This window comes from Ambystoma mexicanum, chromosome 9 (assembly GCF_040938575.1).
Source record: "Ambystoma mexicanum isolate Mex_15411 chromosome 9, UKY_AmexF1_1, whole genome shotgun sequence".
Lineage (NCBI taxonomy): Eukaryota > Metazoa > Chordata > Amphibia > Caudata > Ambystomatidae > Ambystoma > Ambystoma mexicanum.
In genome coordinates, this window is record NC_090931.1 from 43,255,139 (window position 1) to 43,283,089 (window position 27,951).

General features: G+C 47.7%; 1 protein-coding gene and 1 long non-coding RNA gene across 2 annotated transcripts in view; one reads left to right on the forward strand and one right to left on the reverse strand.

The window, feature by feature from the left end:
• LOC138487250 (opioid-binding protein/cell adhesion molecule-like) overlaps window positions 1-27,951 on the forward strand; it is a 1,248,728-nt gene that overhangs the window by 27,605 nt on the left and 1,193,172 nt on the right. The gene's annotated exons all lie outside the window — the stretch shown is intronic.
• LOC138489573 (uncharacterized) lies at window positions 117-27,839 on the reverse strand. The gene is made up of 2 exons (XR_011274816.1): window positions 27,589-27,839; window positions 117-626 (listed from the first exon to the last, which is right to left on the reverse strand). It is a non-coding gene; the product is annotated as an uncharacterized lncRNA (long non-coding RNA).

Genomic DNA, 27,951 nt, shown 5'->3' on the forward strand with positions numbered 1-27,951 from the left:
AATCATGGTGCAACGTGGTGACCTGAAAGTACCCCACATTAGGTGACCAGGGACGATTGTTCCTCCTGGAACCGGGGGAGGTGGATAACTCAGTCCTCATGCCCCGGAGACACTCAAATGCTACAATGTGTTATTTTATTTAGTTTCAAGCAGAAAGTACCCATGCTCCACACAGGCTCTGTAGACCGGCCCTTAAGTATCTCACTTTCTTTCATTTTGGATTCAATTGTCCAATAGATTTTTTTTTTCTTTTTGGGCGGCATCTGGAAAGAGAAAAGCATATAAAATACACGGAATAAAAATGTATCTGGTGCAGTGCAGTGCGTTGTGGTGCAAATATCTTGGAAACGCGGCGTCCTTGGGCCTTGAAACATGGTTTTCCAGTTGTGTTCCTCTCGTTGAGGTGGTGAAAAGATGAGCTTCTGCCACCACATTGATGTTTCGCTGATTTCAGGCACGCGTCTCATGTGTGATGGGGCTGAAATCTGGGGAAAGGGGGGGTGTCCAAATGTCATGTAGCCGGTAATGTCCGGGGGGTCCTAACAGGCAACTATGCAACATTTGGTGCAGATTGCTGGAACGGAGTGGAACTGTATAAGGAACAAACTGACAGATTCCACTGCTTTCTATACATAGAGAGAGAGAGAGAGAGAGAGAGAGATTAATGTATTCACGTGACTCATTTATTTCATGCATATATAGAAAACATTAACTAGGCTTCTCTGTTAACATGAGAACCCAAAAATGTTAAAACACTGAACGTTAAATTATCACATGTATCTCACAATACATAATGTAAGGCATCCATTGTGGATAGTGCAGGTCCATCAAGTAGCATCGGGTAATTAAAACAACTGAGGTAAGGCACTCTAATACTGACCTCTTACAAGACCACAATAGCAATCTCTTCTGTCTGAGGGTAGAGTGCCCCCGCAATCCCCCCCCCTGCTCTTAACTTAATCTTTTATATAGACATGCAGGGTCAAATAGATGCATTGTTTCAACGTATAATTAGTGGATGGGATGGCAAAAAATTCCACATTAACTTTCAATTCAACTTTACTAGCTATTGCAACATCCCTGATATGGCTGCCCATGTGGCCCTTTATCCCGTGTCCAAGGAACTCTGATTCTGATCAGATCAGGGATAGTCCGTGCAAATCAATAACAGAAACACATATATCCAAGCCCAAATGTCGGTCATATTGAACCATTTCTTCAGAGGCCATTTTACTAAGGCCATTATTCTAAAATTGGCGTGTCTTGAAGCTGACATTTGGCAGGCGAGAGAGAATAGCACTTTTGGGTCACGTCGCCTTTTGCTACATGATTTTCTCAGGTCATGGAAGTGTCCCCAATCTATTGCCTTGCTGGAAATGACTATTTGCTCTTATGAGTGCAATACAATTGTAGAAACAACAAAGCAAGTGTATGTATATAATTATGACAGTCCATTTGATCCAAGTCACACATTCCACAACACCACCTAGCAGCCATCGCTGGAAGTTCACCTGCAGTTCTGAGCCACGACAACAAGGCATTGTGGGTATGCAAATTAGCTCAAATGCAAAACATTGTCTCCAGGAAATTGTCTTTGTCTAATAGGGCAGTACTACTTTATACATAGCTTAATCAACCCAAGACAGGTATTTGCAAGGCTGCCACCATCAGCTTGATCCTGTAAAGTTTGTTGAGGATTTGTTAAAGGGGCCAAATTTATAGGGGGGTCCCAAAATGTGTGTTTTTCCCATAGACCAATGGAAAAAAAATGTGCTCACGCCTACAGACCAAACCGCTGGATGGATTTTCACCAAATTTGCGGCAGGAACAGCGGCTATGTCCCGAAAGCGTGCTTTTGTAAATTTGGTGTAAATCCGTCCAGTATATATTAATTTTTTCAATGACCAGAAAGTAGGTAAAAAAAAACGAGTGGTATCTGGGTTCGGTCCACTGACTCACTTCCCTATTCGGTCCACGGACGGTCCTCCGATTGGCCCAGAGGCCGACATGAGGTCCACGGGCATTGGCACGCCCGCTGATTGGATGGAGAAAAGCGTTAGGTGCGTCAGATATTTGGAAACGCCCGCCATGTTGGATTTGCTGACAATGCCCATTATCCGCGAACATTGTGGTAAAACATTAAAAACACAGCATTGCCCTTGTCAAACTTATCGAACAATCTCTGGGGAGCTGAGGAGTGATGTGGATGGCATGGGATATGGCCTTAAAAAGTCAAAAATGGGCATGTTTCCTTCTCTGATGTCCGCAAACAGTCTGGGACAGTCCTCTGATGTCCGCAAATGGCTTAGATGTTCGGGGGCATTTATGCTTATTCGTGCATTACAGGGTTGGTGAAAAGCAGTTTTTGGATGGTTTATAACTTTGGCACCACTCAATGAAACTGCATGACATTTTGGAATTATATTCTAGACCTGATCCTGAATGGTTTTTGAAATTGTGGGAACACAATTAGAGGGGGTCCCAACATATTGTAAAGGCTTATTAATATGGTGCCACTTGATGAATCAGCACAAAAGTTTGAAAAATGATTTTAGATCTAGATTGTGCTTGTGGGTACAGGTTGAAGTGCTGGATGGGATTGCAGCAAATATGCATGAGGAGGGTCAGCAAGAACTAGAAAGCATGGTTTTGCAAATATGTCCTGTGTTTTTTTTTTAAGTATAAATATTAAGCACACAACACAGTGATATAACTTTGGTGTCTGGGCAATGGGCCTGGCCGTCAGCAAGGAGAAATGTGCACTCTAATTTGCTTATTGTGGCACGTGGGATGGCCGAAGTGGTAGGTTTGAATGGGAAAATATGTTCTGCTTGCGATTACAGCCTGAAGTGGTTGAATAGATTACAACAAACCTGCGTGACGAGCATTAGCAAGGACCTGCAGGCATGTTTTGGGAAATATGTCTTGTGTTTTATTTTTCCAAAGTATAAGAATGTAAGTAGAAAAACTAATGATACACATTTAGTGTGTGGGCAGTGGGCCTGTCCCTCGGCAAACACAAATGTGTACTCTGATTTGCTTACTGGGGAATGCGGCATGGCCAACGCCAATGCCCCATGGATTTGGAGACTGGCCATGGCTGCAAGTTATGAATACTGGCCATTGGTTACACTATTAGGGTATAGGGGACACTGAGCTAGGATGCAGGGTACGTGCAGTGAATAATAGGGGTGGTTTGTTTTGGCTGGGGTCATGGTGGAGCCTTATGCCGTAGGCAATTGATGGATGATTTGCATCCCCAGCATGCACTGCTGATAACGACAGACATAAGTAGGTGTTGCAAAAAATATGTTTCTTAAAGGAGCTTTATAGTTCTTTCATATATGTGAAAAGAGTAATTATTAATAACGTACATACAGTGATATAACACCATGAAACATTTTCACTTATAAAAATCTATTAAATTGACAGAAAAAACTTTAGTAATGGGATGTTATGGTTAAGATGCATCCCACCTTTGGGACTCCTCTTTCCCAGTAGTTACCAACTTGGCATTTCCATCCTGGTTTCTCATGAGCAGTTTCCCATCCGTACTGCCCCTTCTATTTATGCACTTCTCTCACTGCACAATGCATATGTGCACCTATAGGAGCATTGTGTAAATTTGTTTTGGATAAGTTAGGAAAATGTAGATGGAAAAGATTTGTAAAAGATTGTTAAGTGGCAGTTGGTGTGGGGAAGCTTAATATGGTCATAGGATTCTCTCTTCGCCTTCTGCAAGCCGCCATGGAAAGGGAAGAGGGGCTCTGTACAGAGGCCAACCTTCCCATTCCATAGTGGCCATCTTGGAAGAGGATTTCCTTCCTACAGCGGTGCCATCAATTAAATTTGTGATCTCATCTTTGATGTTCTGGGTGTTAGTCTTAGCAGTGCACGGTGGTGGCGCGAGTTATGGTTGCTTAGCTTACCATAACTGGCAAATTTCTGGGGGTTTTTCGGTTTTACTTGTAACAATAACATTCCTTTAACAATGTTTTTTCATTGAATTTCATGATATTTTATTAGTGCACGCTAAATTCGTACATCTTACTCATATCATACGTACCCCAATATAGCAACATATTTCTCCAATTTACAAAGTTTCACTTTAAACTCCCCACCTTCTGGCATCATTTTTAACACTTCTATACACTTTTTACAACTTTTTCTGACCATCGATGTTTGTGAAGAACTGACGTCATGGAGGACTTTCCAGAGAGTGTCACGTTACCATGCTCTCATGCGCGGCATGATGACGTGTCCAGGAATGCATCTACACCTTGCAAACAAGTCTGTCCTTTGCAAACAGTTCAGAACTGCATTTTGCAGAACATCTAGAAACTCTGAAGCTCAGAATGTCCCCTTGCAGAGCTCCTACTCCTATTCTTACTCATTATCCATTAAAAATCTAGCACACTGCACATACTTGGAAGAATATTAGCAAAACTGCTATTTATCTTAAAAATGGCATCCACCATTGCCATCCCTCCTCCCCAAGAGCCCCCACCACCACCACGAGATGGAGGCCCTACACAACAAATAAAAGCACATAACCTCAAAAGATTAGGAAGAGGACCAAGATGATGAGGTATAGGAAGTGCCTACCTCTAGCATCCAGAGAGAATCATGGGTGTGACAGTTCTTTACCACTGTTGGCAATGTACCAAAGGCTAAAGCTACCAAAGTGAAACACACTGAGTGCAAGGTTGTACTCAGTCGTGGACTACATGGGCAGTACTCCTACGGACCACCTCCATGCACCGCCACACCAAATCCAACCACTGTAATGCTCTCATAAAGGCTGTTCCTTTCTCAGCAAGTAGTAGCCGTCTTCCTCCACCTCATCTTCCTCAACCAATACTGTAACCACACAGCCTACTTCTGTGGGACACAAAATCCCACCAGCCACCTTGCAAGCAATAAAAGAGGCTGTTGATCCATATAGGTTGAAGACAACGGTCCTCTATATATACTGCAACAAAACACTCTGCAGGGGGGAGCAATTTAAAAGTGCTTTTGAAGCTGCAATCAAGGAGCATGAGAAACACTGCCCCCACCTTAGAAGTAACACATGTGCAACATCTTTTCCTGTTCACCTGCCCCTCCATATTAGTGGTTGGTGCCTCTTCCCTCATTTCCCTCCACACCTACTTTTATAACCTCTCCTGCAAAAAAAAAAATGAAACAAAAAATTTAAAACACCAAATAAAAAGGTTCCTTTCGGAATCACCTTTCACAGTTAAATAAATAGCACTAAACAAATCATCTTGTAGACTCCATCTACTTTGCATTTCTCAGTAAACTGGTTAGACTCAATCCGATTCTCCAACATTCCCATTAGCATTTTGTGTTATGCTAATGGGAATAATGGACAATTGTATACTAGAGAAAAATATAAAGGGACAGAAATAATTTTCTGTCCCAAATACTTTTCTCTAGCATACAATAAGGGCCATAATCAATGGACCTTTATAACTATCCACAGTCTCCACAGTCCCCTTTCCAAGCCATGGATCATTAAAAGACCTGGATGGCGCGTGCACACCATTGCATAGGGCAGCCCTTCTACCCTTTTTAATGTTATATTTGCAACACTCCCTCAATGCCTGCTTTCAAATAGTCACACACCCATCCAACAATGACTTCCAAAAACTGCACATATGACCTTATGACCATATCAATCTTCCACTTACCAACTGCCCGGACAATCAGGCCACTGCCATGGCCACAGGCTATACCTCAGTCACCAAAGGTGTATGATATGATTGGTTATTTATAATGCGCTTAATACCCAGAGGTTTCCAAGCGCGGACCCGGGAATTGAACCTGCATTGCTCCGTGTCGTCTTGCCTCCAAGGCGAACACGTTGCCGCTGAGCTATCCTCTCGAGACATATCATATATTGCTGTACCTACATTATGACACTTTTCAAAAAATAAAACATGGACACATTTGCAAAATCATGCTTTCAGGTTCTTGCGAATGCTCCTTACACAAGTTTGCTGCAAACCCACCCATGTTTTATTTTTTGAAACGTGTCAAAAGGAACGTACATACAATAGTCATATAACTTTCCCCCCACTTGACAAAATCCATTCAGACTTTGCACACACATTCAAGGTTGGGTCTATAATCTTCCTGAGATTGGCAACAAAGTCATAAGCCATCTAAACATGTGGAGACCCCCATCTAATTTTGCCCCCCTGAGCAAAACCCCACCAAACTTTGCAAAAACATTAATATCTAGGTTTAAAATCATTTTGCAAACGTCTGTTCATAATCGTCAAATGGCAACACATTTATAAGCCTTTAAAATATTTTGAGACCCTCCCTCTGATTGTGTTCCCTCTTGGCAAAACATCACCACACTTTGCGGAACCATTCAGAGTCAGGTCTAGAATGAAATTCCAGAATCTCATTCAGTTTCATTGAGTGGCACCAAAGTTATAAGCCATCCAAAAACTGCTTTTCACCAACCCTGTAATTGTTTCCTTTGTGTTGATGAGGATATCCGCACATTTTGGGACCCCCCTAAAACTTTGGCCTCCCTGCATGAAACCCCACCAAACTTTGCAGAATCAATTTGACAGGGCAATATACTTTTTTGCAAAGTTTCGTGAGAATTCGTCCAGGGGGAGGGAAGTTTTAAGCCTCCCAAAAAGTGCTGTTCCTATAGGTTGAGCAACTTAACCATAACTACAGGGCTGCTACCGGAGGCTGTGTAATCTATGATTTGTTACAGCCCCCCTTTGATCAGCTTTGTTGAGAAAAGCTATGTGGGGTGTAGAGAGGCTGTAGAGGTCACTTGTGGTGAGGATTAAACATAGTCAATAATGGCCGGGACAATCCTAAATGTGAAAGGTGCAGAGACTCTGCCTACCAAGAGGGTAATACATCAACCAACACACAGCAAAGGGCAGTATTGCAATAAAAGTGTTTTATTTTACAATAAAAACACGTTTTTATGCATATCAAAAATATCAAAAGATCACAAAACAACACACAAATATATTTTGTAGTGCTGACAATGTGTAAACATCTCTATACCATTGAAAATCACAAGTGGTGGATCACAAATAGAAAATATATGGACCTATAAAGTATGACGCAATAACAGGTCAAGTACAGATCTTAGACCACCATATATGTGATGTATTTATAAGTGTGCAAAAATGACCCATATGACATTTAACATAAAAACAACCATTACTTTGTGGATGTAATAGTCACTAAACACATTCACCTGTCTTGACTGATCGGTACTGAATGTGAAAATACACTCAATGCTCAAATCTTTGTGCAACCATAAACACATTACTTGGTTTTATTCCCCTGAAGAATGTCCTGCAGTGGTTTCCCTAAGAACTGAAACATGTAAGGTGGTATCGTTATTCTTTTGTGTCTGATCCACCACACATTATGTTTTGTGATTTTCAATTGTATATAAATGTTTACATTTTGTCAGCACTCAAAATTGTACTCTGTGTTGTATTTTGTGATCTTTTATTATTTTTGATATGCATAATGTTATGTTATGTTATGTTATGTTATGTTATGTTATGTTATGTTATGTTAAAGGTTCTTATACTGCACACCATCACCACCTGTGTGTAGTTTCTTTGCGCTCTAGCGGATCTGTAAATCAGGGGGAGTTAGTAGGGCTGAGCGGGAGAACATAGAAAGAGAGCTGTAATGTGCTGTTGCCAGCTTCAGTTTGGTTGACACTGTTCTCTGAGTGTAGGATTGTTTTTCGGTTGGCAGTAGCCATGTGCTGTTGGCGATGCTGTGTGTAGTTTGTTTCGCTGTTGTGGTGTAGTGAAGTACGTGTGATTTGTTGTGTTTTAGAGGTCTGGTTGTGTTTAGTTCAAGGTTTGAGAGGTGTAGCAAGAAAGATGAGTTTTTTTAGTAGGGTTGGTTAGTGGCAGTACCTCATCCTTCCCACTCTTTTTTTCATTGACTGTGGCCCATATCCCTCCCCATCGCACATTTCAGTGTGTTACAATTACCACTCCTATCTTGTGTGCAGAAGAGTGGGTTCTCCATAGGGCTGTTCAGTGGCAGTACCCTTTCTGCCGACAGTGTTAAGACTAAATGTTGCATATATCCCTTTCCCTATAGTATATGATATTGTATAGCCATTACTATCCACAGGGGTTCCTCAAGGTTGGGCTTTGTTCTTCAAGACCTGTGGTGCATCAGTTCCGAGATCGGGATGCCTCTCTCTCCCCTTTTTTATGCAAGTCTCTCTACGAGTGGTCCAATTAAGTGAGACCCATTTCTCCCTCCCCTGTTCCCCATTTCAGCCTCTTTTGGGAAGGGTACATATAGGTCTTCCTTCCATTAAGATGCTTCTCGTTTTCCCTGCAGTCCACTCCGTTCCGGCCTACTCCCCATTCCTTTTCAGTTTGTGTTCCTTTTTATGGTGCATGTGAAGTTGAAGAGCCAGGGATTTAGAGGTTTTCTGAATTTTAGATGGTCCTTCATAGTTCATATTTCTTTGGGGAGGGAGTTCTAATGTTTCACGGCTAAGCACGAGAATACTGAGCCTCCATGTTTTTTCCTTGTGTACATAATAGAAATGTTATTGTATCATAAAACAGATTGGTTATCACAGGGCAATCACAGGGTATATGGGGGCAGGGTAAGTCTGGCGACAACAGGGTATAGGGGGAACACAAGGGAAAGATTGGTGATCACAGGGTATAAGGGGACAGGGTAAGCCTGGCAACCACAGGATATAAGGGGAAACCCCAGGGAAAGATTGGTGATCACAGGGTACAAGGTGTCAGGGTAAGCCTGGTGACCGCAGGGTATAAGGGGAAACCCAAGGGAAAGATTGGTGATCACAGGGTATAAGGGGGCAGAGAAAGCCTGGCGACCATAGGGTATAAGAGGAAACCCCAGGGAAAGATTGGCGATGACAGGTTATAGGGGTCAGGGTAAGCATGGCGATCACACAGTATGAGAGAAAACTCCAGGGAAAGATTTCCGATCACAGGCTATAAGGGGGCAGGGTAAGTCTGCCGACCACAAGGCATAAGGGGACACCCCAGGGAAGGATTGGCGATCACAGGGTATAAGGGAGCAGGGTAAGCATGGCGACCACACGGTATAAGAGAAAACTCCAGGGAAAGATTGCCGATCACAGGGTATAAAGGGGCTGGGTAAGTCTGGCGACCACAATGTATAAGGGGAAACCCAAGGGAAAGATTGGTGATCACAGGGTATAAGGGGTCAGGGTATGCCTGGCGACCACATGGTATAAGGGGAAACCCCAGGGAGGATTGGAGATCACAGGATATACGGGGGCAGAGTAAGCCTGGCGATCACACGGTATAAGAGAAAACTCCAGGGAAAGATTGGCGATCACAGGGTATAAGGGGGCAGGGTATGCTTGGTGATCGTAGGGCATAACTGAAAACCCCAGGGAAAGATTGGCGATCTCAGTGTACAAAGGGGCAGGGCAAGCCTTATGACCGCAGGGTATAATGGGAAACCCAAGGGAAAGATTGGTGATCACGAGGTATAAGGGGGCAGGGTGAGCCTGGTGACCACAGGGTATAAGGGGAAAGCCCAGGGAAAGATTGGCCTTCACAGGGTATAAGGTGCGGGGTATGCCTGGCAAACATTTGGTATAAGGCGAAGCCCAAGGGAAAGATTGGTGATCACATGGTATAAGGGGTCAGGGTACGCCTGGCGACCACAGGGTATATGTGTAAACCCCAGGGGGAAGGACTGGCGATCACAGGGTATAAGGGGACAGGGTGAGCCTAGTGACCACAGGGTATAAGGGGAAAGCCCAGGGAAAGATTGGCATTCACAAGGTATAAGGGGGCAGGGTATGCCTGGTGAACACAGGGTATAAGGGGAAACCCCAGGGAAGGATTGCCGAACCCAGAGTATAAGGGGTCAAGGTAAGCATGGCGACCATAGGGTATAAGAGGAAACCCCAGGGATAGATTGGTGATCACAGGGTATAAGGGGGCAGGGTAAGCCTGGCAACCACAGGGTATAAGGGGAAACCCCATGGAAAGATTGGCGATCACAGGGTACAAGAGGGCAGGGTAAGCCTGGTGACCACAGGGAATAAGGGGAAACCCAATAGCAAGATTGGTGATCACAGACTATAAGGGGGCAGGGTAAGCCTGGTGACTGCAGATTATAAGGGGAAACCCCAGGGAAAGATTGACGATCACAGGGTATAAGGGGGCAGGGTAAGTCTGGTGGCCACTCTGTATAAGGGGAAACCCAAGGGAAAGATTGGTGATCACAGGGTATAAGGGGTCAGGTTATGCTTGGCGACCACAGGGTATAGGTGGGAACACCATGGAAGGATTGGCGATCACAGGGTATAAGGGGGCAGGGTGAGCCTGGTGACCACAGGGTATAAGGGGAAACCCCAGGGAAAGATTGGCGATCACAGAGCATAAGGCGGCAGGGTATGCCTGGCAACCACAGGGTTTGAGCGGAAACCCCAGGGAAGGATTGGTGAACACAGGGAATAAGGGGGCAGGGTAAGCCTGGTGATCACAGGGTATAAGAGGAAACCCCAGGGAACGAGTGTCAATCACAGGGTATAAGGGGGTAGGGTAATCCTGGTGACCAGATGGTATAAGGGGAAACCCCAGGGAAAGATTGGTGATCACAGGGTATAAGGGGTCAGGGTAAGCTTAGTGACCATAGGGTATGAGAGGAAATCCCAGGGAAAGATTGGCAATCACTGGGTATAAGGGGAAATCCCAGGGAAAGATTGGCGATCACATGGTATAAGGGGGCAGGGTAAGCTTGGTGACCACATGATATAAGGGGAAATCCCAGGGAAAAATTGGCGATCACAGGGTATCAGGGGCCAGGGTAAGCCTGGCGATCACAGGGTATAAGGGAAAAACCCAGGGAAAGATTGGGAAGCACAGGGTATAAAGGGAAACTCCAGGAAAAGATTGGTGATCAAAGGGCATAAGGGGTCAGGGTAAGCCTGGCGAGCACAGAGTATAAAGATAAACCCCAGGGATAGATTGGCGAGCACAGGGCATAAGGGGGCAGGGTGAGCCTGGTGACCACAGGGTATAAGGGGAAACCATAGGGAAAGATTGGCGATCACAGGGTACAAGGGGGCAGGGTAAGCCTGTGACCACAGGGAATAAGGGGAAACCCAAGAGCAAGATTGGTGATCACAGGGTATAAGGGGGCAGGGTAAGCCTGGTGACTGCAGGTTATCAGGGGAAACCCTAGGGAAAGATTGGCAATCACAGGATATAAGGGGGCAGGGTAAGTCTGGTGACCACTCTGTATAAGGGGAAACCCAAGGGAAAGATTGGTGATCACAGGGTATAAGAGGTCAGGGTATGCTTGGCAACCACAGGGTATAGGTGGGAACCCCAGGGAAGGATTGGCGATCACAGGGTATAAGGGGGCAGAGTGAGCCTGGTGACCACAGGGTATAAGGGGAAACCCCTGGGAAAGATTGGGGATCACAGAGTATAAGGCAGCAGGGTAGGCCTGGCAACCACAGGGTATGAGCGGAAACCCCAGGGAAAGATTGGCGATCACAGTGTATAAGGGGGCAGGGTAAGCCTGGTGATCACAGGGTATAAGAGGAAACCCAAGAGAACGAGTGTCAATCACAGGGTATAAGGGGGCAGGGTAATCCTGGTGACCAGAGGGTATAAGGGGAAATCCCAGGGAAAGATTGGTGATCACAGGGTATAAGGGGTCAGGGTAAGTCTGGTGACCATAGGGTATGAGAGGAAACCCCAGGTAAAGATTGGCAATCACAGGGTATAAGGGGAAATCCCAGGGAAAGATTGGAGATCACAGGGTATAAGGGGGCAGGGTAAGCTTGGTGCCCACAGGGTATAAGGGGAAATCCCAGGGAAAAATTGGCGATCACAGGGATAAGGGGCCAGGGTAAGCCTGGCGATCACAGGGTATAAGGGGAAACACCAGGGAAAGATTGGTGATCACAGGGTATAAGGAGTCAGGGTAAGCCTGGCGAGCACAGGGTATAAGGAGAAACCCCAGGGATAGATTGGCGAGCAAAGTGTATAAGGGGGCAGGGTAAGCCTGGTGACCTCAGGATATAAGGGGAAATCCCAGGGAAAGATTGGCGATCACAGGGTATAAGGGGGCAGGGTAAGCCTGGCAACCATAGGTTATAAGAGGAAACTCCAGGGAAAGATTGGTGAGCACAGGGTATAAAGGGAAACCACAGGGAAAGATTGGCGATCACAGGGTATAAGGGGGCAGGGTAAGCCTGGCAACCATAGGGTATAAGAGGAAACTCCAGGGAAAGATTGGTGAGCACAGGGTATAAGGGGAAACCCCAGGGAAAGATTGGCGATCACAGGATATAAGGAGGCAGGGTAAGCTTGGAGATCACAGGGTATAAGAGGAAAACCCAGGGAAAGATTGGCGATCACAGGATATAAGGGGGCAGGGTAAGCCTGGCAAGCACAGGGTATAAGTGGAAACCCCAGAGAAGGATTGGCGATCAGAGGGTATAAGGGAGCAGGTTAAGCTTGGTGATCACAGGGTATAAGAGGAAACCCCAGGGAAAGATTGGCGAGCACAGGGTATAAAGGGAAACTCCAGGAAAAGATTGGTGATCAAAGGGTATAAGGGGTCAGGGTAAGCCTGGCGAGCACAGAGTATAAGGAGAAACCCTAGGGATAGATTGGTGAGCACAGGGTATAAGGGGGCAGGGTAAGCCTGGCGACCACAGGGTATAAGGGGAAACTCTAGGGAAAGATTGGCGATCACAGGGTACAAGGGGCAGGGTAAGCCTGTGACCACAGGGAATAAGGGGAAACCCAAGAGCAAGATTGGTGATCACAGGGTATAAGGGGGCAGGATAAGCCTGGTGACTGCAGGTTATAAGGGGAAACCCCAGGGAAAGATTGGCGATCGCAGGATATAAGGGGGCAGGGTAAGTCTGGTGACCACTCTGTATAAGGGGAAACCCCTGGGAAAGATTGGGGATCACAGAGTATAAGGCAGCAGGGTAGGCCTGGCAACCACAGGGTATGAGCGGAAACCCCAGGGAAAGATTGGCGATCACAGTGTATAAGGGGGCAGGGTAAGCCTGGTGATCACAGGGTATAAGAGGAAACCCCAGAGAACGAGTGTCAATCACAGGGTATAAGGGGGCAGGGTAATCCTGGTGACCAGAGGGTATAAGGGGAAATCCCAGGGAAAGATTGGTGATCACAGTGTATAAGGGGTCTGGGTAAGTCTGGTGACCATAGGGTATGAGAGGAAACCCCAGGGAAAGATTGGCAATCACAGGGTATAAGGAGAAACCCCAAGGATAGATTGGCGTGCAAAGTGTATAAGGGGGCAGGGTAAGCCTGGTGACCTCAGGATATAAGGGGAAATCCCAGGGAAAGATTGGTGATCACAGGGTACACGGGGGCAGGGTAAGCCTGGCAACCATAGGGTATAAGAGGAAACTCCAGGGAAAGATTGGTGAGCACAGGGTATAAAGGGAAATCCCAGGGAAAGATTGGTGATCACAGGGTACACGGGGGCAGGGTAAGCCTGGCAACCATAGGGTATAAGAGGAAACTCCAGGGAAAGATTGGTGAGCACAGGGTATAAGGAGAAACCCCAGGGATAGATTGGCAAGCAGAGGGTATAAGGGGGAAGGGTAAGCCTGGTGACCACAGGGTATAAGTGGAAATCCCAGGGAAAGATTGGCGATCACAGGGTATAAGGGGGCAGGGTAAGCCTGGCAACCATTGGGGGAATAAGAGGAAACTCCAGGGAAAGATTGGTGAGCACAGGGTATAAAGGGAAACCACAGGGAAAGATTGGCGATCACAGGGTATAAGGGGGCAGGGTACGCCTGGCAACCATAGGGTATAAGAGGAAACTCCAGGGAAAGATTGGTGAGCACAGGGTATAAGGGGAAACCACAGGGAAAGATTGGCAATCACAGGGTATAAGGAGGCAGGGTATGCCTGGCAACCACAGGGTTTGAGCGGAAACCCCAGGGAAGGATTGGCAATCACAGGGTATAAGGGGGCAGGGTAAGCCTGGTGATCACAGGGTATAAGAGGAAACCCCAGGGAACGAGTGTCAATCACAGGGTATAAGGGGGTAGGGTAATCCTGGTGACCAGAGGGTATGTAGGGGAAACCCCAGGGAAAGATTGGTGATCACAGGATATAAGGTTTCAGGGTAAGCCTGGTGACCATAGGGTATGAGAGGAAACCCCAGGGAAAGATTGGCAATCACTGGGTATAAAGGGAAATCCCAGGGAAAGATTGGCGATCACAGGGTATAAGGGGAAACACCAGGGAAAGATTGGTGATCACAGGGTATAAGGGGTCAGGGTAAGCCTGGTGAGCACAGGGTATAAGGAGAAACCCCAGGGATAGATTGGCGAGCAAAGTGTATAAGGGGGCAGGGTAAGCCTGGTGACCACATGCTATAAGGGGAAATCCCAGGGAAAGATTGGTTATCACAGGGTACACGGGGGCAGGGTAAGCCTGGCAACCATAGGGTATAAGAGGAAACTCCAGGGAAAGATTGGTGAGCACAGGGTATAAGGAGAAACCCCAGGGATAGATTGGCAAGCACACGGTATAAGGGGGCAGGGTAAGCCTGGTGACCACAGGGTATAAGGGGAAATCCCAGGGAAAGATTGCCGATCACAGGGTATAAGGGGGAAGGGTAAGCCTGGTGACCACAGGGTATAAGGGGAAATCCCAGGGAAAGATTGTCGATCACAGGGTATAAGGGGGCAGGGTAAGCCTGGCAACCATAGGGTATAAGAGGAAACTCCAGGGAAAGATTGGCGAGCACAGGGTATAAAGGGAAACCACAGGGAAAGATTGGCGATCACAGGGTATAAGGGGGCAGGGTAAGCCTGGCAACCATAGGGTATAAGAGGAAACTCCAGGGAAAGATTGGTGAGCACAGGGTATAAGGGGAAACCACAGGGAAAGATTGGCAATCACAGGGTATAAGGAGGCAGGGTAAGCCTGGTGAGCACAGAGTATAAGGGGAAACCCCAGGGAAAGATTGGCGATCACAGGGTATAAGGGGAAACCCCAGGGAAAGATTGGCGATCACAGGGTATAAGGGGAAACCCCAGGGAAAGATTGGCGATCACAGGGTATAAGGGGAAACCCCAGGGAAAGATTGGCGATCACAGGATATAAGGAGGCAGGGTAAGCTTGGCGATCACAGGGTATAAGAGGAAAACCCAGGGAAAGATTGGCGAGCACAGGGTATAAGAGGAAACCCCAGGGAAAGATTGGCGAGCACAGGGTATAAGGGGAAACCCCAGGGAAAGATTGGCACACTGAATAGATGGTGCTGGTGTTAGCACTTTACCTGTGTGACCAGATAATCCTTTTGGCCCTTTGGATCATACATCTGCACACACCTGCTACCTTCTCCATCTTCTCTTGTTTTTTTTATTTTTTTTATTTAGCCCTCAGTGTATATGTTGCTTCAATGCTCTGCAAAGCCATGAAGGGTGCATTGCTGACAGTGGCAATCACAGTGCATAATACTGAATGGGCGTTAATTGGCGTGCATGGAAGGTTTAATTTGGGCTAATTAGGGTCTTCCTGTACTGTGAACATTGTAAGCACATTGTCGAGTATGTGAAAGCTCTCACCTTTTGGAAGCAATGTGAGCTGTGATAACTATATGTCACCTTGTCCTCTCCCCATTACCCTGCGCAGATCTGGAATTAATTGTCATGTCTCTCTGAAACTTTACTCGCTTTTTGTACTTTCATGACGCATCTAAAGGTGCTTCTTTCTTCATCTAATTTAGGCAACAGATGAGCAGGGTGCCTTCCAGTGCAGTGTCTGTTCTATGTGTAGGAATGGGCCTGACGCCTGCTTCCAAGAGCAGACACCCTCCTCTTCAACCTCAAAACAACTTTCCATTTGCCTGTCGGTTCCTTTCAGGCCTACCCCAACTTCTCCTATCCTTCAACGCTTTTCCCAATATCGTTTCCTCCGCAGACTCCAGGTCTGGCTCACCCGAGGTGGGGGCTCAACGCGCCACTATTCGGACAAGCATTGGCACTGCTGTACCACCAAAGTGGTTGATAAGCGCAGTATAACAGCTCTTCAACATAACATGGCCACCACAGTGGTGATGAGCGCAGTATAACAGCTCTTCAACATAACTTGGGCCACCGCAGTGGTGATGAGCGCAGTATAACAGCTCTTCAACATAACGTGGGCCACCGCAGTGGGGATGAGCGCAGTATAACAGCTCTTCAACATAACGTGGGCCACCGCAGTGGGGATGAGCGCAGTATAACAGCTCTTCAACATAACGTGGGCCACCGCAGTGGTGATGAGCGCAGTATAACAGCTCTTCAACATAACGTGGGCCACCGCAGTGGGGATGAGCGCAGTATAACAGCTCTTCAACATAACATGGCCACCGCAGTGGTGATGAGCGCAGTATAACAGCTCTTCAACATAACGTGGGCCACCGCAGTGGTGATGAGTGCAGTATAACAGCTCTTCAACATAACGTGGGCCACCGCAGTGGGGATGAGCGCAGTATAACAGCTCTTCAACACAACGTGGGCCACCGCAGTGGGGATGAGCGCAGTATAACAGCTCTTCAACACAACGTGGGCCACCGCAGTGGGGATGAGCGCAGTATAACAGCTCTTCAACACAACGTGGGCCACCACAGTGGGGATGAGCGCAGTATAACAGCTCTTGAACACAACGTGGGCCACCACAGTGGTGATGAGCGCAGTATAACAGCTCTTCAACATAACGTGGGCCACCACAGTGGGGATGAGCGCATTATAACAGCTCTTCAACATAACGTGGGCCACCACAGTGGTGATGAGCGCAGTATAACAGCTTTAAATCATAACATAACACGCAAACTCTGACTATGTCACACAAGCCTTAAAGATGAGAGTAGGGAAGCCTCAGATGTCACAGGCCTTGTGAACACATGCCTCCTGTCCACTGTGGCGTCACATGGGACAGGTCTGAAAGAGACCCGCTCCCACCCTGTCTGTTATTATCTCCCCCACATTTGGCAGGGGTCCACTGATGGGCCAGGGCATACACTCTGTACATGTCTTCGCCCCAGGAGGGGAAACTGACAGCCCTCCACTCATAGCTCATTTTAATGTGGGCCAGGAGGGGGGCTGGTTGTATCCCAATGGACTTCCACCTGCTTTCTAAACTGATTACAAGAGTCGCAATCCACAGGGTTTCATGGGAATGTCCACCCCTTTGCCTGTATGTGGTGATATGATCTTTTAAGTCATTTACAGCGCTCCTGTACACAAGTGTTTCTAGGCGCCTGTTTCTGGTGGTCACTATCACTGCACATTTCCCAGTTACGCTGGTAAAAGGGACAGACTCCAGGTAATGTCCAGATTCCCCATCCTTCTTACCATCCTAGACAGGCCATGCTCGGGATTCCAAAAAGTGGACTGCTCAGGTGGTTGCTGCCTCAGCCTGCTTGGAAGGATTGTACGACTCACTTAAAATGGGCCTTTCTAATATGTACTTATGATTGTTAATTTAGATTCAAGATAAAAGTGAGTGTGTGCAGGATCATAAGGGGCCAGGATATGGCAGAGTAGAGATAAGGACAATTTTACGCAGAAATTCACGATCCTTTAGAAATGACGGGACCCAAATGTCCACGAGTAGGAAGGATTCCATAGGTCTTTGGCATTCTGTCTCAGGCAATAAACCACTCCTGATTTCATGGATGCAAACAAACCCTAAACCATAGTAGTAGTGATCGCCCCCTTTTCTAGGTTGTCTATAATATAGATGCACATTTTCCAGACCATATCCCACTTATTATTTTGCTAAGCCCCTACCCTTTTTAGAATTATTTTTTTAGAATTTTTTTTTTCTCACTAACTCGAAGAAAAAAATGAAAACAAATCAGCGGTCTTGCACTGATGCTTTCACCCCAATGCAAAGACAGGGCATTTTCTAGAGACCGGTGTAAAGACATGTCACGATTTCTGAGTGCATCTCAGTTTGCCTGAGAAAACAGATCAATTTGCTCCAGAACATGATCAACCAGATGTGTCCAAGTGAGGAACTGCGCTCACCAATTACATGACATTTACTCCAAATATCCTCCATCATTAACTAGGGTCTATGTCCCATTCTACTCAATCAAAGGCTTTTTTGAGTTATTCCTGACACCAGTGTGGAATGTGTCTGTAACTTAATTCATTTGGCTGATGAGTGGCACACAGGACCAAGCTTGTCTCTCAAACGTGCCCCAGATGCCTGCAGATTTTGCTAGAAGGCACTTCATTCAATGTTCCTTTAAGAGAAGGAGCAAATCAAGAAAGATGGGAAGGACTATTACAAATGGAATGAATAAAGAGCAGGATGTGATGCACAGAAACAAACTCTAAATCAGGCCTTTGCATGGCATGTTTCTCTTATTGACCTCTCACCAGTGGGATCACTAAAGCCTAAACAACTATACATGGCTCTTTGACTCTCTGGTGATGATAGTGCAGTATACATGCCCAGTAACATAACATAAACAGTAGCGAGTCAGCCTGTCAACATTAATCTCAGCGTATCATTATATCCCCCGCACAGAACGGCCACTGAGGAATATGACGGAGGTAGGGATGAAAATAGTTAAGATTCTTGGATGAACATGTGAGCACCCAAATATGCTGTTTATATTCTGGAGAGTGCCTCAAAGAAGCACACTCAAGGGAGGTTTGGTAAAAAACATAATTCCCTCCACAGTAGAGGACATGAGATGGTCACAGCCATGATTCTGGATGCCCACAAGGTAACATCCTTATAGGACCCAGTACTTTCTGCAGATAGGAAGCCACGAGTAACTTTATCCGCAGAGGACCTGGCTTAGTACATAGAATTTGATTGTAGCAAATGAGCTATCCTAACAAAAACTATTCTACTTTGCTATCACCCTCTCTCTGGACTAGGCTTCCTGCAGAGACATGACCTTTACCTCCATCAAAGGTTCTACGGCCAAGTGAAGTGTATGCATACAGCGGAATAGGGGGATCTGGCATTAGACTGGCACAAATGCAACAACAACATTGGATACGGTAGGGAGATACACCATCCTCCACTTTCAGGCCTCATGTACTCTCCTTAACACCACGTCTCGCTCACTACTGGGTGAACAAACATCGAGAAGATTCTGCTATCCTTGTCCCTCTGTCACTCACCACTGGGTGACCATGCATTGAGGGGATTCTGCTATCCTTGCCCCGCTGTCACTCACCACTGGGTGACCATGCATTGAGGAGTTTCTGCAATCCTTGTCCATCTGTCACTCACTGTTGGGTGACCATGCATTGAGGAGATTTAGCTATCCGTGTCCCTCTGTCACTCACCATTGGGTGACCATGCATTGAGGAGATTTGGCTATCCGTGTCCCTCTGTCACTCACCATTGGGTGACCATGCATTGAGGAGATTCTGCTATCCTTGCCCCGCTGTCACTCTGTGCTGGGTGACCATGCATTCAGGAGATTCTGCTTTCCTTGTACCGCTGTCACTCACTGCTGGGTGAGCAAGCATTGAGGAGATTCTGCTATCCTTGTCCCTCTGTCACTCACCACTGTTTTACCATGCATTGAGGAGATTCTGCTATCCTTGTCCATCTGTCAGTCACCTCTGGGCGAGCAAGCATTGACGAGATTCTGCTATCCTTGGCCCTCTGTCACTCACCACTGGGTGACCATGCATTGAGGAGTTTCTGCTATCCTTGTCCATCTGTCACTCACCACTGGGTGACTATGCATTGAGGAGATTCTGCTAACCTTCTCCCTCTGTCACTCACCACTGGGTGACCATTCATTGAGGAGATTTGGCTATCCGTGTGGCTCTGTCACTCACCACTGGGTGACTATGCATTGAAGATATTTGTATATCCTTGTGCCACTGTCACTCACCACTGGGTGACCATGCATTGAGGAGATTCTGCTTTCCTTGCCCAGCTGTCACTCACTGCTGGGTGAGCAAGTATTGAGGAGATTCTGCTATCCTTGTCCCTCTGTCACTCACCGCTGGGTGACTATGCATTGAGGAGAATGGCTATCCTAGTCCCTCTGTCACTCACCACTGGGTGACCATGCATTGAGGAGATTCTGCTATCCTTGCCCCGCTGTCACTCACTATTTGGTGAGCAAGCATTGAGGAAATTCTACTATCCTTGTCACTCTGTCATTCATGACTGGGTGACCATGCATTGAGGAGATTCTGCTATCCTTGTCCCTCTTTCACTCACCACTGGGTGACCATGCATTGAGGAGATTTGGCTATCCTTGTGCCTCTGTCACTCACTGCTGGGTGACCATGCATTGAGGAGATTCTGCTATCCTTGCCCCGCTGTCGCACACTACTGGGTGAGCAAGCATTGAGGAGATTCTACTATCCTTGCCACGCTGTCACTCATCGCTGGGTGACCATGCATTGAGGAGATTCTACTATCCTTGTGCCAGTGTCACTCAACACTGGTTGGTCATGCATTGTGGAGATTCGGCTATCCTTGTGCCTCTGCCACTCACCGCTGGGTGACCATGCATTTAGGAGGTACGGCTCTCCTTGTGCCGCTGTCACTCACCACTGGGTGACCATGCATTGAGGAGATTCAGCTATCCTTGTACTGCTGTCACTCATTGCTGAATGACCAAGCATTGAGGAGATTTTGCTATCCTTGTCCTTCTGTCAATCACCACTGGGGGACAATGCATTGAGGAGATTCTGCTATCCTTGTCCACCTGTCACTCACCATTGGCGGACCATGCATTTAGGAGATTCTGCTCAACCTGTTCTTCTGTCACTCACTGTTTGTGACCATGCATTGAGGAGATTCTGCTATCCTTGTTCCTCTGTCACTCATCGCTGGGTGACCATGCTTTGAGGAGATTCAGCTATCTGCGTTCCGCTGTCACTCACCGCTGTGTAACCATGTATTGAGGAGATTCTGCTATCCTTGTCCCTCTGTCTCTCACCACTGGGTGACCATGCATTGGGGAGATTTGGCTATCCTTGCGGCTCTGACACTCACCACTGGATGACCATGCATGGAGGAGATTCAGCTGTCCTTGTTCCACTGTCACTCACTGGTGGGTGACCATGCATTGAGGTGATTCTGCTATCCTTGTCCCTCTGACACTTACCGCTGGGTGACCATGCATTAAGGAGATTCAGCTATCTGCGTTCAGCTGACACTCACCGCTGTTTGACCATGCATTGAGGAGATTCTGCTATCCTTGTCCCTCTGTCACTCACCGCTGGGTGACCATGCATTAAGGAGATTCAGCTATCTGCGTTCAGCTGACACTCACCGCTGGGTGACCATGCATTGAGGAGATTCTGCTATCCTTGTCTATCTGTCACTCACAGCTGGGTGACCATGCATTGAGGAGATTTTGCTATCCTTGTCCCTCTGTCACTCACCTCTGGGCGAGCAAGCATTGAGGAGATTCTGCTATCCTTGTCCCTCTGTCACTCACCACTAGGTGACCATGCATTGAGGAGATTCTGCTATCCTTGTAACTCTGTCACTCACCACTAAGTGACCATGCATTGAGGAGTTTCTGCTATCCTTGTTCCTCTGTAGCTCACCGCTGGGTGACTATGTATTGAGGAGAATGGCTCTTTGTCCATATGTCACTCACTGCTGGGTGACCATGCATTGAGGAGATGCTGCTACTGTCACTCACTACTGGGTGACCATGCATTGAGGAGATTCTGCTATCCTTGTCCTTCTGACACTTACCGCTGGGTGACCATGCATTGAGGAGATTCTGCTATACTTGTCCCGCTGTCAATCACCGCTGGGTGACCATGCATTCAGGAGATTTTGCTATGCTTGTTCCTCTGTCACTCACCGCTGGGTGACCATGCATTAAGGAGATTCAGCTATCTGCGTTCAGCTGACACTCACCGCTGGGTGACCATGCATTGAGGAGATTCTGCTATCCTTGTCCCTCTGTCACTCACCGCTGGGTGACCATGCATTAAGGAGATTCAGCTATCTGCGTTCAGCTGACACTCACCGCTGGGTGACCATGCATTGAGGAGATTCTGCTATCCTTGTCTATCTGTCACTCACAGCTGGGTGACCATGCATTGAGGAGATTTTGCTATCCTTGTCCCTCTGTCACTCACCTCTGGGCTAGCAAGCATTGAGGAGATTCTGCTATCCTTGTCCCTCTGTCACTCACCACTAGGTGACCATGCATTGAGGAGATTCTGCTATCCTTGTAACTCTGTCACTCACCACTAAGTGACCATGCATTGAGGAGTTTCTGCTATCCTTGTTCCTCTGTAGCTCACCGCTGGGTGACTATGTATTGAGGAGAATGGCTCTTTGTCCATATGTCACTCACTGCTGGGTGACCATGCATTGAGGAGATGCTGCTACTGTCACTCACTACTGGGTGACCATGCATTGAGGAGATTCTGCTATCCTTGTCCTTCTGACACTTACCGCTGGGTGACCATGCATTGAGGAGATTCTGCTATACTTGTCCCGCTGTCAATCACCGCTGGGTGACCATGCATTCAGGAGATTTTGCTATGCTTGTTCCTCTTTCACTCACCACTGGGTGACCATGCATTAAGGAGATTTAGCTATCTTCCTTCAGCTGTCACTCACCGCTGGGTGACCATGCATTAAGGAGATTCAGCTATCTGCGTTCAGCTGTCACTCACTGCTGGGTGATCATGCATTAAGGAGATTCTGCTATCTTTGTTACTCTGTCACTCACCGCTGGGTGACCATGCATTAAGGAGATTCAGCTATCTGCGTTCAGCTGTCACTCACCGCTGGGTGACCATGCATTAAGGAGATTCAGCTATCTGCGTTCAGCTGTCACTCACCGCTGGGTGACCATGCATTGAGGAGATTCTGCTATCCTTGTCCCTCTGTCACTCACCACTGGGTGACCATGCATTGAGGAGATTCTGCTATCCTTGTTCCTCTGTCACTCACCACTGGGTGACCATGTATTGAGGAGATTCTGCTATCCTTGTCCCTCTGTCACTTAGCGGTGACCATGCATTGAGGAGATTCTGCTATCCTTGTTCCTCTGTCACTCACCGCTGGGTGACCATGCATTAAGGAGATTCAGCTATCTGCGTTCAGCTGTCACTCACCGCTGGGTGACCATGCATTGAGGAGATTCTGCTATCCTTGTTCCTCTGTCACTCAGAGGTGACCATGCATTGAGGAGATTCTGCTACTGTCACTCACCGCTGGGTGACCATGCATTGAGGAGATTCTGCTATCCTTGTCCCTCTGTCACGCGAGCCTATGTTTAGGATTCTCCTGAGTGGGCCTTTTTGCCCACGACGGTCGCATCGCATTCACATTGCACCCCACATGCCCACGCTATCCCCCAGTCCTCTGTTAAGTGGAACTGATGGATTTCCGCTTCTCTCTTAATCACTATGTTTAACTGCATAATTATAACGATCATCCCGCGACACGTCCTCGCACTGCCTTCCTGTCAGCAGGGGACGGGAAGATTTAATTAGGGTCAGGGAGGGAGATAAATAACATTGTGTGCTCCCATTGCAGGATACCGCCCTGGGATCTTCCTGGGGGTCGAATATGACCATGCAGGAAAAACGAGGGCAACATAAATAAGGTGGGGAAGGGGTGTGCACTGGCCTCTTGGAACATGGATGCCTGAGGAATGAGCACCGGCACCTAACAGCTACACAGGGCTGGGGCAGAGTCAATCACAAATCTGCCTTCTCTGTCATTAATGAAGGATATCATTTTGGCCAAAGAGACATCTAGATGTGAACTGATTCCTTTTCTGTTCCCTGAGGGAGAAATATTGATTGTACAATGATCGATAGTTACTAATTTCCTGTCTCGCCTTCTCTGGGTCTGAGGACAATTTACTGCTTGTCAAGATTTTACTAGATGGTGCAGTGTCCCTCCCCACAGTGAGGCATTGCATACTGAATGAGGCAGTGTCCCTCACCACTGTGAGGCATTGCATACTGAATGAGGCAGTGCCACTCCCCCACAGTGAGGCATTGCATACTGAATGGTGAAGTGTCACTCCCAACATTGAGGCATTGCATACTGTATGAGGCAGTGCCATGCCACTCCCCACAGTGAGGCATTGCATACGGAATGGTGCAGTGTCACTCCCAACAGTGAGGCATTGCATACTGGATGAGGCAGTGCCAATCCCCACAGTGAGGCATTGCATACTGAATGGTGTAGTGTCACTCCCAAAAGTGAGGCATCGCATACTGGATGAGGCAGTACCACTCCCCACAGTGAGGCATTGCATACTGAATGGTGCAGTGTCACTCCCAACAGTGAGGCATTGCATATTGAATGAGGCTGTGCCACTCCCCACAGTGAGGCATTGCATACTGAATGATGCAGTGTCCCTCCCTACAGTGAGGCATTGCATACTGGATGAGGCAGTGACACTCCCCACAGTGAGGCAATGCATACTGAATGGTGCAGTGCCACTCCCAACAGTGAGACATTGCATACTGAATGAGGCTGTGCCACTCCCCACAGTGAGGCATTGCATACTGAATTATACAGTGTCCCTCCCTATAGTGAGGCATTGCATACTGGATGAGGCAGCGCCATTCCCCACAGTTAGGCATTGCATACTGAATGATACAGTGTCCCTTCCTACAGTGAGGCATTGCATACTGGATGAGGCAGTGCCAATCCCCACAGTGAGGCATTGCATGCTGAATGGTGCAGTGTCACTCCCCACAGTGAGGCATTGCATACTGGATGAGCCACTGCCACTCCCCACAGTGAGGCTTTGCATACTGAATGGTGCAGTGCCACTCCCCACAGTGAGGCATTGCATACTGAAGGATATAATGTCCCTCCCCGGAGTTAGGCATTGCATACTGGATGAGGCAGTGTCACTCCCCACAGTAAGGCATTGCATACTGAATGAGGCAGTGCCACTCCCCACAGTGAGATGCACACCGAATGGTGCAGTGTCACTCCCAACAGTGAGGCATTGCATACTGGATGAGGCAGTTTCACTCCCCACAGTGAGGCATTGCATACTGAATGAGGCAGTGCCACACCCCACAGTGAGACATTGCATACGGAATGGTGCAGTGTCACTCTCGACAGTGAGGCATTGCATACTGGATGAGGCAGTGCCAATCCCCACAGTGAGGCATTGCATACTGAATGGTGCAGTGTCACTCCCCACAGTGTGGCATTGCATACTGGATGAGGCAGTGCCTCTCCCCACAGTGAGGCATTGCATAGTGAATGGTGCAGTGTCACTCCCAAAAGTGAGGCATTGCATACTGGATGAGGCAGTGCCACTCCCCACAGTGAGGCATTGCATACTGAATGGTGCAGTGTAATTCCCAAAAGTGAGGCATTGCATACTGGATGAGGCAGTGCCACTCCCCACAGTGAGGCATTGCATACTGAATGGTGCAGTGCCACTCCCAAAAGTGAGGCATTGCATACTGGATGAGGCAGTGCCACTCCCCACAGTGAGGCATTTCATACTGAATTGTGCAGTGCCACTCCCCACAGTGAGGCATTGCATACTGAATGATACAGTGTCCCTCCCCACAGTGAGGCATTGCATACTGGATGATGCAGTGTTGGTTATGAATCTGTTGGTTGTCTTCATGACCAGTCTGGCTTCAGAGCTGCCAGAAGCAGCAAACTGCTCTCCTGAACATCCGTGAAGACCTTCTCTCCAACCTTGACTCTAACTCTCCTTGCGTCCTCATCCTGCATGATCTCTCTTCTGCCTTTGACACTGTCAACCATGCCACCCTGCTCAACCGTCTCCGTGATAACCTGGGGATCACTGGTCAGGCTCTGGCTTGGCTGACCTCTTTTCTCTCTGACCGACCCTCGCAGGTCCAACTTGGGTCCTTCCTCTCCGCTATCTTTTTCTCTACATGTGGTGTCCCCCAGGGGTCTAAACTCTCTCCCTGGCTGTTCAGCCAATACCTGGCACACCTTGCCCACCGCATCACCGCTCTCTGCCCCAACTTTCAGTGCTACGCGGATGATACCAAGCTCATTTTCTGGCTACCCTCGGCCTCCTCCTCTACTTCACTCATCTCTGACTGTCTTTCTGCTATCCAGGAATGGTGTGCCGCCAATGACCTCTGCCTCAATGCCAGTAAGACTGAGATTCTCCTCATCGGCACACCCACTCCCTCCTTTCCTGTAGCTCTCTGGCCGGCCTCTGTTGGCCCTCATCCTGCTCCCACCTGCAAGTCTAAAAACCTTGGATCATCTTTGTTTCCGCACTCTCCTTCTCTCCTCACATCTCTGACATCTCTAAGAAGTCACAATAACTCCTCAGAGGTATTCTTCTTTTCCTCTCCTTCCCTAAGAAGCTCACTGTCTCCAGAGCTCTGGTTCTCTCTAGGCTGGACTATTGCAACAGCCTCTTTCTAAATCTGCCTGCTTTGTATCTCTCCAGGACTGAAATCTCTGCACTGGCTCCAGGTGGCTGCGAGGATTAAGTTCAAAACCCTCTGCTTCATCCACAAGGCCTTTTGGGGCTTGGGGCCTCGAAACCTTCAACTCTCTCTTCCTAAATATCTCCCTTCTCGAGCTCTTCACTCATCCACCTCCAACTCCCTCAGGGTCAGTCGTTTCTCCAAGCAAGGAGTTGATGGTAGATCACTTTCTTTGGCTGGTGCCTCCCTCTGGAACAGCCTCCCTGCTGCCTTTAAACTTGAGGAGAACCATCTCTGGTTCCGGGAGCACCTCAAAGCCTTTCTCTTTGCTTCTGCTTTTTCTCATCCTCTCCTCTGCTGACCTCCTGGCTGTAACCGGAACTGCACTGGCTACCTGGGCACCCTCTTATCTCGGGCCCAGGTCCCTCCCCAACCAGCGTCACACACCTGCACTGCCACCTGGCAACCCCCGCACTTGGGGACTGTTTCTGTATCCCTACAGTCCCACTACCAGCCCTTGACACATGATGTCTGCACTTACCCATGCACTTGCTACACGCTGGCCATTACTTACATATTGTTATTATCTATTCCCATTTACTGCACTTTCCCTGCCACCTTCCCACGCACTTGCATGATCTGAATGACACCTGGCCTAGTAGGATTGTTGTCGTCCTCCCTTTGTTCCCCTCCCTTGCCTCGTCGCGCCTTGAAACACTTTTGTATAGGCGCGTTATAAATGCCATATCATGTCATATCATATCACTCCCTGCAGTGAGGCATTGCATACTGAATGATGCAGTGTCACTCCCCACAGTGAGGCATTGCATACTGAATGCTGCAGTGTCACTCCCCACAGTGAGGCATTGCATATTGGATGATGCAGTGCCACTCCCCACAGTGAGGCATTGCATACTGGATGCTGCAGTGTCACTCCCCACAGTGAGGCATTGCATACTGGATGATGCAGTACCACTCCTTAGAGTGAGGCATTGCATACTGGTTGATGCAGTGCCACTCCACACAGTGAGGCATTGCATACTGGCTGTTTCAGTATCCCTCCCCACGTTGAGGCATTGCATACTGGCTGATGGGGTGTCCCTCCCCAGAGTGGGGCATTGCATGCTGAATGATGCAGTATATTAGAAACTCTCAGTACTCACAGTTTGAGGGTCGATGCGTCTTGTTCAAGTAGAATGTGAGAGTGACCCACAGGGTGTTCAGAGACCAGATACTGGGCTCTGTGCAACACACTGGCTGCACCGTTGGGAAACCCTCTCTGGGAAGAAAACCTGTTGGTCTTGGCAGATGGAAATCCTTCCGGTGCAGAGAAGTCTTGAGGAGTGGAAAGTGAAGCTGCAGAGGACTTTGTAGATTTGAATTGTAGAAGCAATGTTTGAAGAATCAAATATATATTCGGTCAGGCAAAAGGAAGTCCAAAAACAAGGCAGTAATGTCGGATAAAAGGTCCAGGAAGTGTAGGAGAAACGAAGTGAAGGAGAAGGAGAGAAGCTAAAGAAACGGAG